The sequence below is a fragment of the Petromyzon marinus genome, chromosome 51 (assembly GCF_048934315.1).
Source record: "Petromyzon marinus isolate PM22_M1 ecotype Great Lakes invasive population chromosome 51, UKy_Petmar_22M1.pri1.0, whole genome shotgun sequence".
NCBI lineage: Eukaryota > Metazoa > Chordata > Hyperoartia > Petromyzontiformes > Petromyzontidae > Petromyzon > Petromyzon marinus.
The window spans coordinates 5574143-5589978 of NC_133717.1; positions in this window are offsets into that span (position 1 = coordinate 5574143).

Sequence of the window (15836 nt, forward strand, 5' to 3'; positions counted from 1 at the left end):
TGTTTTGACTGCCTTTTCGCATGAATATCGTCGGATGAACTTTTAAGGCCTTTTTATTCGTATTTTCCGTATGCTCGTGGTACTCAGAGGAAATAATCAATTGTTCTGTTACCCAATTAACAACGTGATTATTGAGGGTTGAAAAGATGGATAAATGAATGAACATCGCCTGTAGTACTGTGCTGACAATTTCAAGTACAAGAATTTGCATATTAGAGTGTTAAGGTTTTTGTTTAGAATAGAGCACATGCATGTTTTAACGACTCTCTCTATCACCAATTAAGCTCGCGTTACGCGGTGGAATTAATCATATGTGCAGTTGCCAAAGTGAAACAACGCAATCGTTGATGTTTACTGTGTTGATGCTGTGTTGAAAATTCCCAGTTCGAGAGTTCGCATGTAAAGTTAAGGTTTCGTTTAGAATAAAATTGACTAACGCAGAAGTGGTTGCATGTTTCTTTCCTGATTTCATGCGTAATAATGTTAGTTATAAGAACTGTATCCTGCGTTGCGATCTGAATTTGGAGACCTGACATAAACACACTAATACATACTCCGTATATGTTAAAGCGAGAATAATTGTATTACCGAGCGTTAATACGAACCTACAGTGAGGGAAAAAGTATTTGATCCCCTGCTGATTTTGTACGCTTGCCCACTGACAAAGAAATGATCAGTTTATCATCTTAATGGTAGGTTTATTTGAACAGTGAGAGACAGAATAACAACAACAAAATCCAGAAAAACGTATGTCAAAAATTTTATAAATTGATTTGCATTTTAATGAGGGAAATTAGTGTTTGACCCCTCTGCAAAACATGACATAGTACTTGGTGGCAAAACCCTTGTTGGCAATCACAGAGGTCAGACGTTTCTTGTAGTTGGCCACCAGGAGGGATTTTGTCCCACTCTTCCTTGCAGATCTTCTCCAAGTAATTAAGGTTTCGAGGCTGACGTTTGGCAACTCGAACCTTCAGCTCCCTCCACAGATTTTCTATGGGATTAAGGTCTGGAGACTGGCTCGGCCACTCCAGGACCTTAATGTGCTTCTTCTTGAGTCACTCCTTTGTTGCCTTGCTTGGCCGTGTGTTTTGGATCATTGTCATGCTGGAATACCCATCCACGACCCATTTTCAATGCCCTGGCTGAGGGAAGGAGGTTCTCACCCAAGATTTGACGGTACATGGCCCCGTCTATCGTCCCTTTGATGCGGTGAAGTTGTCCTGTCCCCTTAGCAGAAAAACACCCCTAAAGCATAATGTTTCCACTTCCATGTTTGAACGTGGGGATGGTGTTCTTGGGGTCATAGGCAGCATTCCTCCTCCCCCAAACACGACGAGTTAAGTTGATGCCAAAGAGCGCTATTTTGGTCTCATCTGACCACAACACTTTCACCCAATTGTCCCTTGAGCAGGGGGATCTTGCGGGCACTGCAGGATTTCAGTCCTTCACGGCGTAGTGTGTTACCAATTTTTTTCTTGGTGACTATGGTCCCAGCTGCCTTGAGATCATTGACAAGATCCTCACGTGTAGTTCTGGGCTGATTCCTCACCGTTCTCATGATCATTGCAACTCCACGAGGTAAGATCTTGCATGGAGCCCCAGGCCGAGGGAGATTGACAGATCTTTTGTGTTTCTTCCATTTGCGAATAATCGCACCAACTGTTGTCACCTTCTCACCAAGCTGCTTGGCAATGGTCTTGTAGCCCATTCCAGGCTTGTGTACAATCTTGTCCCTGACATCCTTGGAGAGCTCTTTTTTGTCTTGGCCATGGAGGAGAGTTTGGAATCTGATTGATTGATTGCTTCTGTGGACAGGTGTCTTTTATACAGGTAACAAGCTGAGATTAGGAACACTCCCTTTAAGAGTGTGCTCCTAATCTCAGCTCGTTACCTGTATAAAATACACCTGGGAGCCAGAAATCTTTCTGATTGAGAGGGGGTCAAATACTTATTTCCGTCATTAAAATGCAAATCAATTTATAACATTTTTGACATGCGTTTTTCTGGATTTTCTTGTTATTCTGTCTCTCACTGTTCAAATAAACCTACCATTAAAATTATAGACAGATCATTTCTTTGTCAGTGGGCAAACATACAAAATCAGCAGGGGATCAAATACTTTTTTCCCTCACTATAGACAACGAGCGAGTTACTCTGGCATGCTTGCATCACACTGGCATAACCTCATACGACTAATTGTATGATCCCGATTGATAATCTGACCATCGTCAGCGAGGCGGGGCCTGATTATCATAACGGCTCGCATTAGCATAATCGCACCACTCGCATGAATTAATACAATTATATCTCGAATTAGCATTATTTATGCACATAATTACATCAATCAACATACATTCAGATAATTACGCAAACTTCAAATTTCATTTAATTTTTATTATTTTCATCAAAATTTTCATACCCGACATATACAACACAGTGCAAAATGAGATCAGGCAGCTTCTTTGGTTCTTTCGGTAAAGTCACATAGAATGAGAATAAAATAATAAATTGATAAAATAAAATAACACAATAATATTCTCACGACGTTTCGGCCACAACACAAGCGGCCTTCATCAGGTGAAGGGACGAGACTGTCTGGAGGACAGCGCTGGAGTGAAAAAGCCACGCTCAGATCGCGACCTTTAAGCGGTGTGAGAAGAAAACAAAGCGCCTTGACAAAGGAATTAGCATAGAATTTAGCATTGAAATGGCTGAGAGATTAGCTTGTGACTGGTCACAGAAATGGCTATGTTAAAGCCTACACATCCGCAGAGGCACCCCTTGACAAAGGAATTAGCATAGAATTTAGCATTGAAATAGCTAAGTTAAAGCATACACATCCGCAGAGGCACCCCTTGACAAAGGAATTAGCATAGAATTTAGCATTGAAATAGCTAAGTTAAAGCATACACATCTGCAGAGGCACCCCTTGACAAAGGAATTAGCATAGAATTTAGCATTGAAATAGCTGAGTGATTAGCTTGTAACTGGTCACAGAAATAGCTATGTTAAAGTCAGAGCATACACATTCACCAAGGCACCTAGTACAAATCAAACAGGAGAACTTAGCATTGAAATAACTAGGCGAATTTAGCATTGAAAAAACTGAGTGATTAGCTTGTGACTGGTCACAGAAATGGCTATGTTGAAGTCAAGGCCTACACATCTAAGCTATTCACAGTAACTGGGTATACACTACAATATATAATGAATACTATATAGTGAACCAATAAAAAACTAAAATATAAATTACCTCAATGTTATCAATCTGCCGTCCCCCGCATCTGCGATTAGCGTTAGTTTTGTTCTTAAAAAGTTACCAAAACTGTCAGCTCACCCATCACCTAACGCTGCGCTATTACTGCGTGTGCCCGCCAGACGTGACCCATCAGTGGCTCTTCACAAATGTTTTTAAGAGGGGGGCACTTTCGCCGATAAGACATCATCAGTGTGAGTGCCGCCACACATTTGAAGCCATTGGGGGTTTGACAGCAGCACGATGATGGTGGGGGGTGTTGTCACCATTTGTGTTTTGTTGCACAGGTCGCTGGCTACCAGCTTTGCGTAAGTCGCTCACTACACGGGCCCCAAGGTTGTGTGCGTGACGGCCAGGCCATGTTCGTGACAGCTGCGCTTCGGTTCATCGTGGATGTTGTTTTGTGCGCTTACGCAGCGGCATTGCCCAGGACCCGGGAGCTATGATGATGATGACACGTGCCGGGATTTCTGTCGGAGCAGATCTAGTGGTGGGACGGCGTCTTTCTCCTCTCCCACACACCAAGGTGAGGAGAGAAAAGAAAATAAATATTCGCGATCAAACAACGACTTTGTAAAAACACCTGCAACGGGGTAACACTTGCGCAGTTAAAACTACAACCACGCCGGGTGAAGTAAGGCGGTGGAAAACGTTCAGTTTGTGTTGAGTTGTGTTGTTGAGCTGTGCTTTGTGTTGCTTTCGGTAGTTGTAGTCGCGCAGTGCGTGGTGGTTGTTGTTGTTGTTTGTTGTGGTTGTGGCTGTAATGGTTGTGCAGGAATGCCTCGATATGCGAACATTCGAAATGCGAAGTTTCAGTGTAACGAACTTTGCATTCATTACCGTTATTTTAATGGAAAAAGGTAAATAATAAATACAAACTTTCATCAATAAATATTGAATTCATCGGTCTCTGGTGCAATATAAATATGAATAAAATTACGTTTCTTAACTAAGTTTATTTTTTTATCAATGTCGGTTTTTAATTTTTATACCGTACAATATTAAATGTTTTTTTCAATATACATTGTCCTTTGTTTTCAATACGAATGGTTAGTTCGCGTAGTTTTAAATAGTAAGGTACGAAGGCTGGAAGCGCATCCCCATCCTACTGTGATACGTTATTCAATATATGAAGTTTCAATACACGAAGCTTCAGGAACGCATTTACTTCCTATGTCGAGTTATTACTGTCGTTGTTGTGGTTGTGGATTTTGTTGTAATTGATTTATGTATGTACAGTATGTTGAACTTCTTTCGCACCGTACGTAGCCGACCGTACTTATCGGAGGTGCGGGGGAAGACAACAAGCTATGCACAAAAAGCAGTTCTACGCAAATGCGTTTTCATTGTAGATGATGTCAAAGTGCACAGCTCCAGTGGTTTCCTAATATCGGAAAGGAAGAGCGTTCCAGACGGCCGTAGATGCTCATCTGAAAGCGCGAGATGCAGTGACCGTCTTTGTTCGATGGTTTGCCAAAAGCCACCACTGCGTGGATGTCGGAAGTTCGCGCGATGGTTGTTGAGGTAGTTGTGGTTAATGCCGTGAGGGTTGATGTCATGTTAGTTGCAATGGAGGTTGTGGTTGTTGCTGTCGTTTTAATAAATGGTCCTTGTCATGTTTGTAGCTGTGGTAGTAGTCATGGTTGTGCTTGATGTTGTTGCGATAGTAGTCATGTCAGTTGTTTTAGTTGTAGGACTCGTAGAAGTCGTAGTAGTTGCTACAAGTCGTGATTGCGTCTTCTGGTCCAACACCATGTGAGAGGAGGCTCTAAAGAAAGCTGTCTCGGGTGTGGACCAATCAATTTCAAGGACAGTGCATACATTATCAGAGTTGTTGTTTTTTGTTTGCGTTCCGACCGCAAGTATTGTGGTCAATGTAAACATGACTCCTTGTAAAAAAAGGTGTCAGTTTTGTTGCCAGATAAAAGGATAAAAAAACAATTATCACTATACGTGGCCTCAAAGTACGCCTTTCATAGTGCAGGCGCTGTGGTGACATCACCACCACTTAGTGGTGAGCAGCGGCTGCTGTTGTTGAGGAATAACTTAATGGGGACCGGTGGGCAGGGGTGGAGCCACAGGTGGGGCGGGGGGGCGGAGCCACAGGGGGGCTGGGGGGGGGCTGAGCCCCCCCTGAAATTTTGAGAAAGTCGGTAATCGGGATAACCGGAAATCCGGCTGCTGCAAAATGCTGGCTGCCACCTTGTGCTGCCCTGCAGGCTGCTTGAGCGGCAGCCTTTCGAACTTATCAAACTTATTAGCCACATCAGCGGCTCCGACCTATTAATAAACTCCGCGTTCAAATCCAATAATATTTGTTTTATACATTTGTGGCGCCCATTGGAAAACATACACTGGATATCTCAGAATATTGAAGTCAGCCCCTCCAAAGTCAAAATCCTGGCTCCACCCCTGCCGGTGGCACAGTGGTTAGCGCACTCTCCTGTGAACCTGGTAAACGGAGTTCAATGTCCACTTAATACAAATAACAGTGGTGCATATTTTAACGGGTCTTGGGCCTTCACGAGGCAGACTCAGCCTTAAAATGAGGCACAGGACATTGTACTGATGTTATCATAAATTCTTATAAAATGGTTACAATCTGTATTATCACTTTTACCAATACCCCAATGAAGCCCTCATACTTAAGAAAAAAGGGTGTTGGAAACTGATTCTTTAAGTGAGCGCTAAGCGAGCGGTCTGTACTGAGTACACCGCTATCCGGAGAGATACACAATTTAATTCAGTCACCAAACAAGAACGCTTTAAAAAAAAATGTCACAACTACAGCCAAAATGTATAATATAATGAATATGTATTAACAATCCAGAAAATCACGGTTTTGATACAAAAATAAATGTTGTGCTCAGGGTCCATTTGGTGGGGCGCTGGTTCTGGAAGACGCCTGATCACTGAAACGCCTCCCCCGGAATCTTCCCTGCTTCCTGACGACGGGAACGACGATTGGCGACCGTGCAGGAGCCGCAGCCAAAACCAGAGCAGCAATTGCGATGAGGGAATGAGAAGCGGAGGGAACAGAGTGGAGAGGGAGACAAGCGGCATCATTAGCGACGGTCGTCAAAACGTGAACACGCCGGAGCAGTTGCGATTACGTGTGTCGGTAAGGATTGTGGGCGGCACGGTACTCACGTAGAGGTGGATAAAATCGTCGGCCGCTTTGGAGAAATTCCAATTGTTCCGCTCCAGGCATCTGTGGAGGCGAGCGCGGACAGGAGGCAAAGAGAACGTCAGTGCCTTTTTTCCACAGTCCAGCTTGCAAATCTAGTGCCTGGGCTGTGGACCAGATTCCTATGGCCAACTGAAACGGGTTCATGCCAGCTCCCGGTGAGAATCGATTGTGCAGCCCCATTACACAGTGCCGTTTGGCTCGCTTCCCGATGGGAGCCGCACGCTTGGAATAGCGCCGTCGCGAGATCACGGGGTCAACGCAGCAGAGACGCACCGTCAAGTCGCCCAATGTGTTTGTACAAAATTTGTCGAAACGTACAAAAAATTATCGTTTAAACTCGGGACTGGAGTAAGCCACCTCAAGCATACATTGTCCCCTTAATAATCTTTACAAAATGACTGACGCTTTCCTCTGTCTGTGGACAAAAGGGGTAGGGGGGAGTGAAGGGGCAAGAAGGACTTAACAGTCCGAGTCCAAAGACCCTGGTGCCCCTATAAGGGTTTGGCAGAATAAATGGCTCCTGCTGGGCTGTGTCTGATTACTCTTGCAATGAAGCATGACATCATGCGTGTGTGCACGTGTGTGTGGCTGTAAGACAGTTCCCACGTGCTCTCGCCCACCTTTGCGACCACTCCGGTGTCATGTGGGATGTTTCAGCGAATGAATTGACTGTCTCCTGCTGGGACGAGGTGAGTGCAGTAAGCGGGCAGCTGCTGGACGTCGCTGATGTTGTTGAGGCGAATGCAGGGGGCATCTCACTTGCAAGAGCTTCGCGGATGAACATCCGCTCACTCGCGACAGATGGCCTGCCGGGTGTCAACACAAGCAGGTCAATAAAAATAATAACACATTACTTAGTTAAACAGCAAGCTAATGGAGCACCTGAAGGAAACACACATGGGCAAGGGGTCAACACTCTATCCCATACAGAAGACAAGATGGAGATTAGTCCACACTTGCTGTACTGCCTTCTGGAAAGTCAAGAGTATGCAACCTCGTTAAGGAAGAAGCAAAGGAATGGGAGAGGGAGCAGAGGAAAGGGAAGCAGGAAAGCGCATATTGTCTGTGTGCGAAAACATGGTGTGTGTTTGTGGCTATGTGTATATGATGTGTCATGTAGCCCGTATGCCCAGCCACCGCATGCCTAAACAGCTTTTGTTCAGCTGGATAGAGGGGGCTAAATGGGCGCGGGATGGGCTAGAGAAGAGATGGAGTGATTTGGTATAAGAGGATGTGGATCTGAGTGGACTTGCCGATGACTGGTACCAGCCATGTTAAAATCGGCCTCTGTGGAGGAGGCTCGTTAAGAATGCTACTGGGTAGTTGGAGGCAGTCGCCCTCCAACAACAATGGGGGAGGAGTGACGCTCAAAACAACGAGCGGAGCGCTGGGTGGCCAAAGCACAGCAAGTTGGCATAGTAAGGGGCACAGGTGGTGCATTGGCCAGCCATCTCAGTCGACCCGTAGCACGTGGGTCTGCCCCGTGACCTCCTGCCAGTGGGCATTCGACATTCGCGTGGCCTCAACATGCACATAGGCTGGCACAAGCGCCGTGGTGACATCACTGCCACTTAATGGCGAACGGTGGTTGTTATGATGTGTTGGGTCATGGTGCAAGTGACTCACCTGCCGTCCATGGTTGGCACCAATTGCACCACCCGCCAAAACATCTTCACAGACTCTTGGCAATTCTTGGCTGAGGATCGACACACACGACAAAGGTGCACGGGCGTCAAGAGAGAGCCACGCCATTAACATAAACCGCATGTCAGGATCAATTAGAATGGTGAGGTGGTGCTTATGGCATGCAGTGCAGAATGCACCTGGTCTAGTTAAATGCAATGTCAGTGATGCTGTTAATGATGCTACTGCTGATGACGAAGCTGATGGTGAATGTGACTATGCAAATACTCACTCTCTTTGAAGAAGCCGTGCACCGTGAAGTTGACCTGAGTATCCTGTAAAGTGAGAGTCACAAGTAAACACGATCGCCCATCATTTTTAAGCAACCCAAGAGGTGGAGACTGCAGGGTTGGAGTCTCGGCCAGGGTTAGTGCTGTGGCTAGAGTAAGTGTGAGTCTTGGCTTGTGTTAGTGTCAAGGTTTGAGAGAGAGAGAGATGTTGCTAGGGATTATAATGGGATCGAGTGTCAAGTCTAGGGATAATGTATATTTAAGGCCAAGAAGATGGCTTTAATCTCTCTTACGAGTTACGTTTCACGTAATAATTCACGTTTAATCTTGGAAAGGTGGATATATTTACATAGATATAAGGGTATCAAAGAATAAGTCAAAATAATTATAGTAAAAATTCTAAGCATAAATTGAGGGCTTGTGCACAGGAAAGGTTTGGAACTCAGGCCGCATAAGCTCAGCAATTTGTGTTTAAGCAGAGCCAGCGGCTATGTCAATGAGGGCGTTTTGGTGCAAGGCCACGGCTCACCGTGCCACGGCTGACAGTGGTGGTGAAGGAGGACATATCGTGATTCTTGTGCGTCAGCTCTTTGATGAAGTCCTCCGCCGTCAGCCGCTCGCACTTGAGCTGTGCTGTGGGATGAGGGGGCAGGAGGGCAACAAAACTGTGGTGATACGAGTGGCGACAGATATGCGCATGTTAAACTTATTTTGCACTGTACGTAGTCAACTGTTGCATTGGAGGTGCGGAGCAAGGAGAAAAAAACTGCATGGCGCACAGTGACAGAATGACATGAGCGGTGACGCAGTGACGCGCGGATCTGCAAACATCGCTCGTGACCAACACTCACGTGAATCTTCTGGGGTCGGCTTGTCTGTACCCTCCTCTCCCAGGCTGCTCCTGGAGGTAGAAACGAGATCCGGATTGTTAGGAAACGGAGTGGCTACACTCACATCCACAAGTGTGCTTTAATTTCCGTGTTTTCGCAAAGCATTTCTCTCTTCTCGTATCGTTGCGGATACTGATTATTTAATTCCATTTTAGAAGCCATATTTCATTTCGAAGCATTTAAAGCAAGCTTCTGATTGGCTGCTTGCGGCTATGTGAAAAACTCCACACGTTTCGGCGCACTTTAAATGGCCTGCTCTTTGATGACGCTATAGAAGTTGTCATTAATGCTTATAACTGCCTGTACCAATGATAAGCAATGTAACACGTATTCTTGGTTCTTTCGGTAAAGTCATGTAGAAGGGAAATAATAAAATAATAAAATATTAACCAATAAAATTATCGCGACGTTTCGACTGCAACACAAGCAATCATCATCAGGTGTGAAAACCAGAGCAAGAAAATGTTTCACACCTCATGATGATTGCTTGTGTTGCAGCCGAAACGTCGTGATAATTTTATTGTTTTATATTTTTATTATTTTATTGTTTCCCTTCTACGTGATTTTACCGAAAGAACCAAGAATATGAATCCCTGCAGTCACGAAAGCTTTAAATCAAAATTCACTGTAACATGGTCTCTCGAGAGCAGTCTGTGGCAAATACCAATTAATCCTTTCATGTGACAGCCTTGCTGGCCAGTTTGTGAGTGTGTGTGTGTTTGTCAGCTCACTCTGAGGGGGTGTAGATGGTGATGAGGGCATCCTTTTGATACTTCTTGAGCAGACCCTCGCGGTCTGCGGTATCATAAAGACCGTAGTACCTGCCAATGCACACGCAACGCACTTTAATCACCGAGTGCGTAGCCAACCATCGATTCATAATGTCAACTCAATTATTTTGTTCACGATGCAAGTATACAGTCGTGCTTGTGATGATAAAAGAGTCGCAATGAATTGTTGCATAAATAATTGGATGATGCAGTGGTGTAACAGTTATTGCGCTGGACTTGCAAATCAGAGGTTGCCAGTGTAATGTTCTGTAAGCGAACGTTGAAGCAAAGGTGCAAAGTGATTGAATCCCCCCACCTCTGTCCAGCCAGCTGTCCACCATAGTTAGTTCAATTGGCAGTGTTGGGGTCAAGTGTGGGTACTCCCTACCCTTCCAAGATGTCCGGCCATTGTGGAAGACTAGGCCAAATACACGATAGAGTGTTCTCTACAGCTCTCCCTTTAGTGGAGTAGAATGCGCAAGGAATTACAGGGCTGCACTTTGATATACAATGATAAATTCATGATAGAATTAAGATAATGGGACTTATCTGTAGAAAGAAGGCAGTACATCCGGAAAACGGTAATAACGAGAGACACGTGGCTTAAACAAAATATGCAGCGTAAAGAAACCATTCTAACTGATAAGAAAAGTAAGTGGGTTTGAGCAGAACACACTGGCAGAAGGAATAATGGCCATTAGTCTAGACTAAGTACTGGGTGATCCAGGAGTTGGAGCATATAAATGAGCTTGTCTATCGATTGTAGGTAGGTTATTCCATTGCAGGGCAGTTGTATAGTGATGGCTTGGGGAAGCATTTACGTAGCAGTGCATTGATCATTCCTGATGATGATGAAATATTACATAAAAGCATAGGCTGGGATACCCTCGTGTCTGAGTGAGTGCAGGGAATTGGAAGGCTCCTTACTCCTTGAGGAAGTTCGCGATGAGGCCTTGAATGTCGGCTGAGGTGGGCGGCAGAGCGATGGGAGGCTGAGCTGTGGGTGGCAGAGGTGTGGGTGGCAGAGATGTGGGTGGCAGAGGTGTGGGTGGCAGAGGTGTGGGTGGCAGAGCGGTGGGAGGCTGAGGTGTGGTTGGCAGAGGTGTGGGTGGCAGAGGTGTGGGTGGCAGAGGTGTGGGTGGCAGAGGTGTGGGTGGCAGAGGTGTGGGTGGCAGAGTGGTGGGTGGCAGAGGTGTGGGTGGCAGAGCGGTGGGTGGCAGAGGTGTGGGTGGCAGAGGTGTGGGTGGCAGAGGTGTGGGTGGCAGAGGTGTGGGTGGCAGAGGTGTGGGTGGCAGAGGTGTGGGTGGCTGAGGTGTGGTTGGCAGAGGTGTGGGTGGCAGAGCTGTGCGTGGCAGAGCCATGGGAGCCCGATCTTCGCGAGGCTGAGCCTTGCGAGGTCGAGCCGTGGCTGGGAGAGCTGTGGGTCGCTCAGCTGCGGGAAGCACAGTCGGAGGCTGAGCAGAGGGTGCCATGACTTTGGGCACCATCATGGACATAGATGCGGGTGGCTGTGGCAGCTCAGCTTCTTCCTGTTGGTAACAAACAATGATGGTAATGAAGGTAATTACGATGATGTGAGTGGTGGTGATGAAGTTGATGTCAATGGTGAGTATGATGGTGTTGAGAGTAATGATAGATGTGATGATAACTTCTGATGTGCTAACACGTACAATCTGGTGTACCAACACATTCTGATGTATCAACACAGACACATTCTAATGTACCAACACGTAAACAATCTGATATACCAACATACAATCTGATGTACCAACACGTACACACAGAACGACGGTGAGAGCAGAGCAGCCGCGTGCCGGCTGTACGCATGGCCTCCTCACCTCGATCAGCCGCTGGTCGTCCTTCGTTAGGTCCCCAGCGAGCGGAGACGGTGGGCCTAGGACTGGGCGCATCAAGACGATGGCCTGCAACACGGACAAAGCGGCGACACCGATCAGCTGGCCGCGGGCACGTTGGCACCCCTCCCTTACCTCGTTAGCCCGACAGGGATGCGACGATGCTCCCATTCGCTCGCGAAAGTTGCATCAATTTATGCGTGGGCATGTCTGTGTGTATGTGTCACAATTCTAATGCATGTTGTGCAACCAGGTGTGAGAGAACTCAAGAAACCAGGATATGCTTAATTTTCTACAGTGAGCCCTGGTCACCAATCACGTGTAAAGTATTCGATTTGCATTCAGTTCTTTGCTGTTTCATTTTTGTACATAGGGTGAAAGATGGCAGCAAGATGGCAGCAATTTGGCAAATGGATCAAAGAAAATGGTAAAAATGAGATGGGAATAATGGGAAGCAGTAAAAACGAAATGATTAAAATGACATGAAAAAGTAAATTGATTCTTTAAATGAATCCCGGCTTCCACCAACAATTCAATGAGTTTGATGATTTATGACTATTTGTTATGATTTCGATTGCTGTAATCTTTATAGCTGTGGGTGGTCACACATAGTATATGAGCTATTCAACCCAAAATCAAATGATTCTTACACTACACGTGTGACTAAACGCATGCATTATGTGTGCTGAAATGCATTTAACCCATGCATAATTGCACACCTATTGGCCTAGCCCTCCAGTCCACTTCAGCTGTCTTTTCCAGCCATCCCAGGGGATTTCAATGGAACAACCAAGTAACCTCTTGGGGCCACTATGAAAGGCTACATGAGGATAATAATGATGCCCTCTCATTATCCAGGAGAGTCTTGTTCAGACTCAAGACTTGTTCACGAGGATCCTGTATTAGGATTGTTCGGCAAATTCCCTGAATGAGCATTGAGGTTGGAGGCAGAAGCTGCACTGTCCAGGGGAAAAACACGTACGCATTCAAGTCAAGTACGCTCAAAGCTCTGGACAGATGTATTAAACAATCTATTGATATGCTGTGATCTCCAGCTATAAACAGCTGATGTAACATTTACATCTCATAGCGGTCGGCCTATCACCTCCTGCCTCCCCGGCGCACTCACCCTATAGTTGTCGGGAAAGACAATTTTCCGTGACAGCGCCTTGAGGTTCAAGGCCACCATGTAGTTCACCACATAGAATGTTGCCATGTCTCCCTCAAAGTGGAACTGAGAAGAACACACATACAGACACAATATTGGAGAGAGGCACAGTGTTGTCATCAATGGTGTAGCGTGGTGGGCATGGTCCCATTGATGGATGAGATTTCTCATGCACAGCCCCTACCGTTTGGAATACCCTCCCACTCCACATCTGACAAATCGACACCATCACTTTGTTATTCAAATACAAGATCAAAGCCTTTTCATTAATCTGGGCATACAGTGATGAATAGAAAATCACAGTTTGGACATTTGACCAATAGTTTAAACACAGGATAGTTAAACCCAGGATGGATTGTAAGCAGTCCAGCTTGAACACATCGCTTAATCTCTCGCGCGCATACCTGCAACGGAGTGAAGGGCGTGCAGCAGCCCTGCTGCAGGAACTGCAGAAGCCCCTCCTTGCCGTACTTCCTCCCAAAAGGAATCTGGGGACACAAGAAGCAGTGGCCAGGAGTGAACAATAAGATATATTTCCTTTTATATAGCATCATTCATGCTAAAAGCATCCCACAACGGACATTAATAATTTTTCGGACCAAATCCCACATACAGCCACTGCCAAAGCAAATGAAAACCCTACGAGCAAGCAAAATCAAGAATCAACAAACAAGTTAAGAAATGGCACCAAAACAAAGGCACAAACAACAAAAAAGTGATCCCAACAAAGGAATTAGTTCATGAGGTCATATCCCAGACCCACAATCCCAAATTTCCAACCAAGCCAGCAAGACCCCAAGCAATTTGTAAACCTGCACGTGTACGTGTGTCTGCGGGGAGTGCTGGCTCAGTGGTTTGCACACTGCCCTACAAACCCTGGCCACCCAAGTTCAAATCCCGCTCATGGCCAAATAAAGTGGTTGTTGGCCTCACTTAGGTCGACTCAGCTTTAAATGAGTACCTGGTGTCGTGTGTAAACATGAGCACTGAGGTAACAACCACACTATACCCTGAGGTGCTATGCTGGCCTTAAAAGTTGCCCACGAACAGCACCTGCTCCAACAGTTTGCGAAAGGCTTTCCGAAGGATTGTCCTTGTTACCCCCCTTTGGATCTGCCCCTGTATTATTACAATGCTTTTTATTCAGGAGAGCTTCACTGAGTCTCAATACTCTTTTTGTGGAGGGTCCTTCCATGTTTTTTGCAGTGGGGGAGAGGGCAACATTGCTATGTGTCATCCCAATTGTGTAATTTGAATTCATTTTTTTTATTCCGACCATCACGCCAGCATATGACATCACTGGATAATTAAGGTCCACTGTAAAGCAGATAGCACGTAGTATGTTTACCAATAACACCACGGAGATAACCGCCGACTGTGTCCACGTGTGTGCGGCCACTGCATTTACCGTGATCTGGTACCAAGTGGATGGTTCCTGGCTGACGTTGCGCGCCGGAGCACGGTACTCCGCCGACTCGGCCCGTGTCGTCACAGGTGGGACAACGCTCAGCCGCTGCCACCGATGGCCCTCGGGACCGGAGGTGGTGTGCGACGGCGCACCACTTGGACCCAGCCTGCTCCACACTCTGATTGGAACACAACGAGAGGGCGCGGTGGTGAACGAGGAGCCGAAGGCAGCCACGCGAGCGAATCATGCGGTTCACTTAAACGGAGACCGTGTCAAGTTTGATTCATGTTAATGTTGGTAGTGAAGAGTCCTAAGCCACCGGGGAGGAGATTCATTGAACAGAATGTAATCCATACATCGGCGAGTGTAAACATATCTTGTAAATTTGACGACTTCGTTGGGTGGTAGAGGGTTAACGTCAAGCATTGGCACCACGTGGCCGAACACCAAAAACAAACGCGGATTCATTGTCCTGGCTATGCCAACCTACGCTTTAAGTTAGGCTGTGTCAAGGCTACATCCAGGGCTTTAACTTCTTTCTTACAAGTCGCTGGTAGACTACATCCCACCAACGTGTGGCATAGAGAAGAAACTCGTCAGTCAATAACACTGTGGCCTTAAAATAAGAAATGTATAATAGGCGACGTTTTGGGCAATGGCCCTACAAAGAAGGCTGTTGGGACAAAGTATTGTCAGCGAGATATTAAAATATAAACATTGCACAATGACAAGCACTACATCTGGCTATCTTTGGCTGCTAATGCTTACATTACCAGGTGATATCTTTTTTAAGCTGAGTCGACCTAGGAGAGACTCGGGACCGGTTCAATTATTGCTGGTCACTGATGTTAGCCATGGCTGGTAATAAACTCGGGTCAACCTGGTGTTGTTGTAGAGCAATGGGTCCCACTGCTCTACCACCCTGCACCCTGCTCGGCATGTACACATGCACACACACGCTCGTGTGCACTCGCAGCTCTACTCACGATGGCCGCTTGGAACTCGGCCCATCATGGTTCTCTTCCACCGGATGGGAGCGGCAGAGTGGGGAACGTGGGGAACGTTGTCGGCGTGGTCCACCTCTTCCTTGCTCCCCACCACCAATGCTGACAGTGCACATGCGGGACCCAATCGACTCCCCATCAACGGAGCATCGCACTCTCAGGGGGCTCCGGGACCTGTGTCGTGGGGCCGCAGGCTTGGTCGCTGTCCGCTTGTCAGGGTCTGCACATACAAGAGGGGGGTGTGGGGGTGCGGGGCACAAGAGTCTCAGTTTGGAGGTAAGAATGCGTGGATCAGGGGCACCCCAGTGGCTCGATGTTAACTACCTCGCCTGTGATAGAGGATATCGTGGGTTTGATCCCAACCCTGATGCCTGCATATTT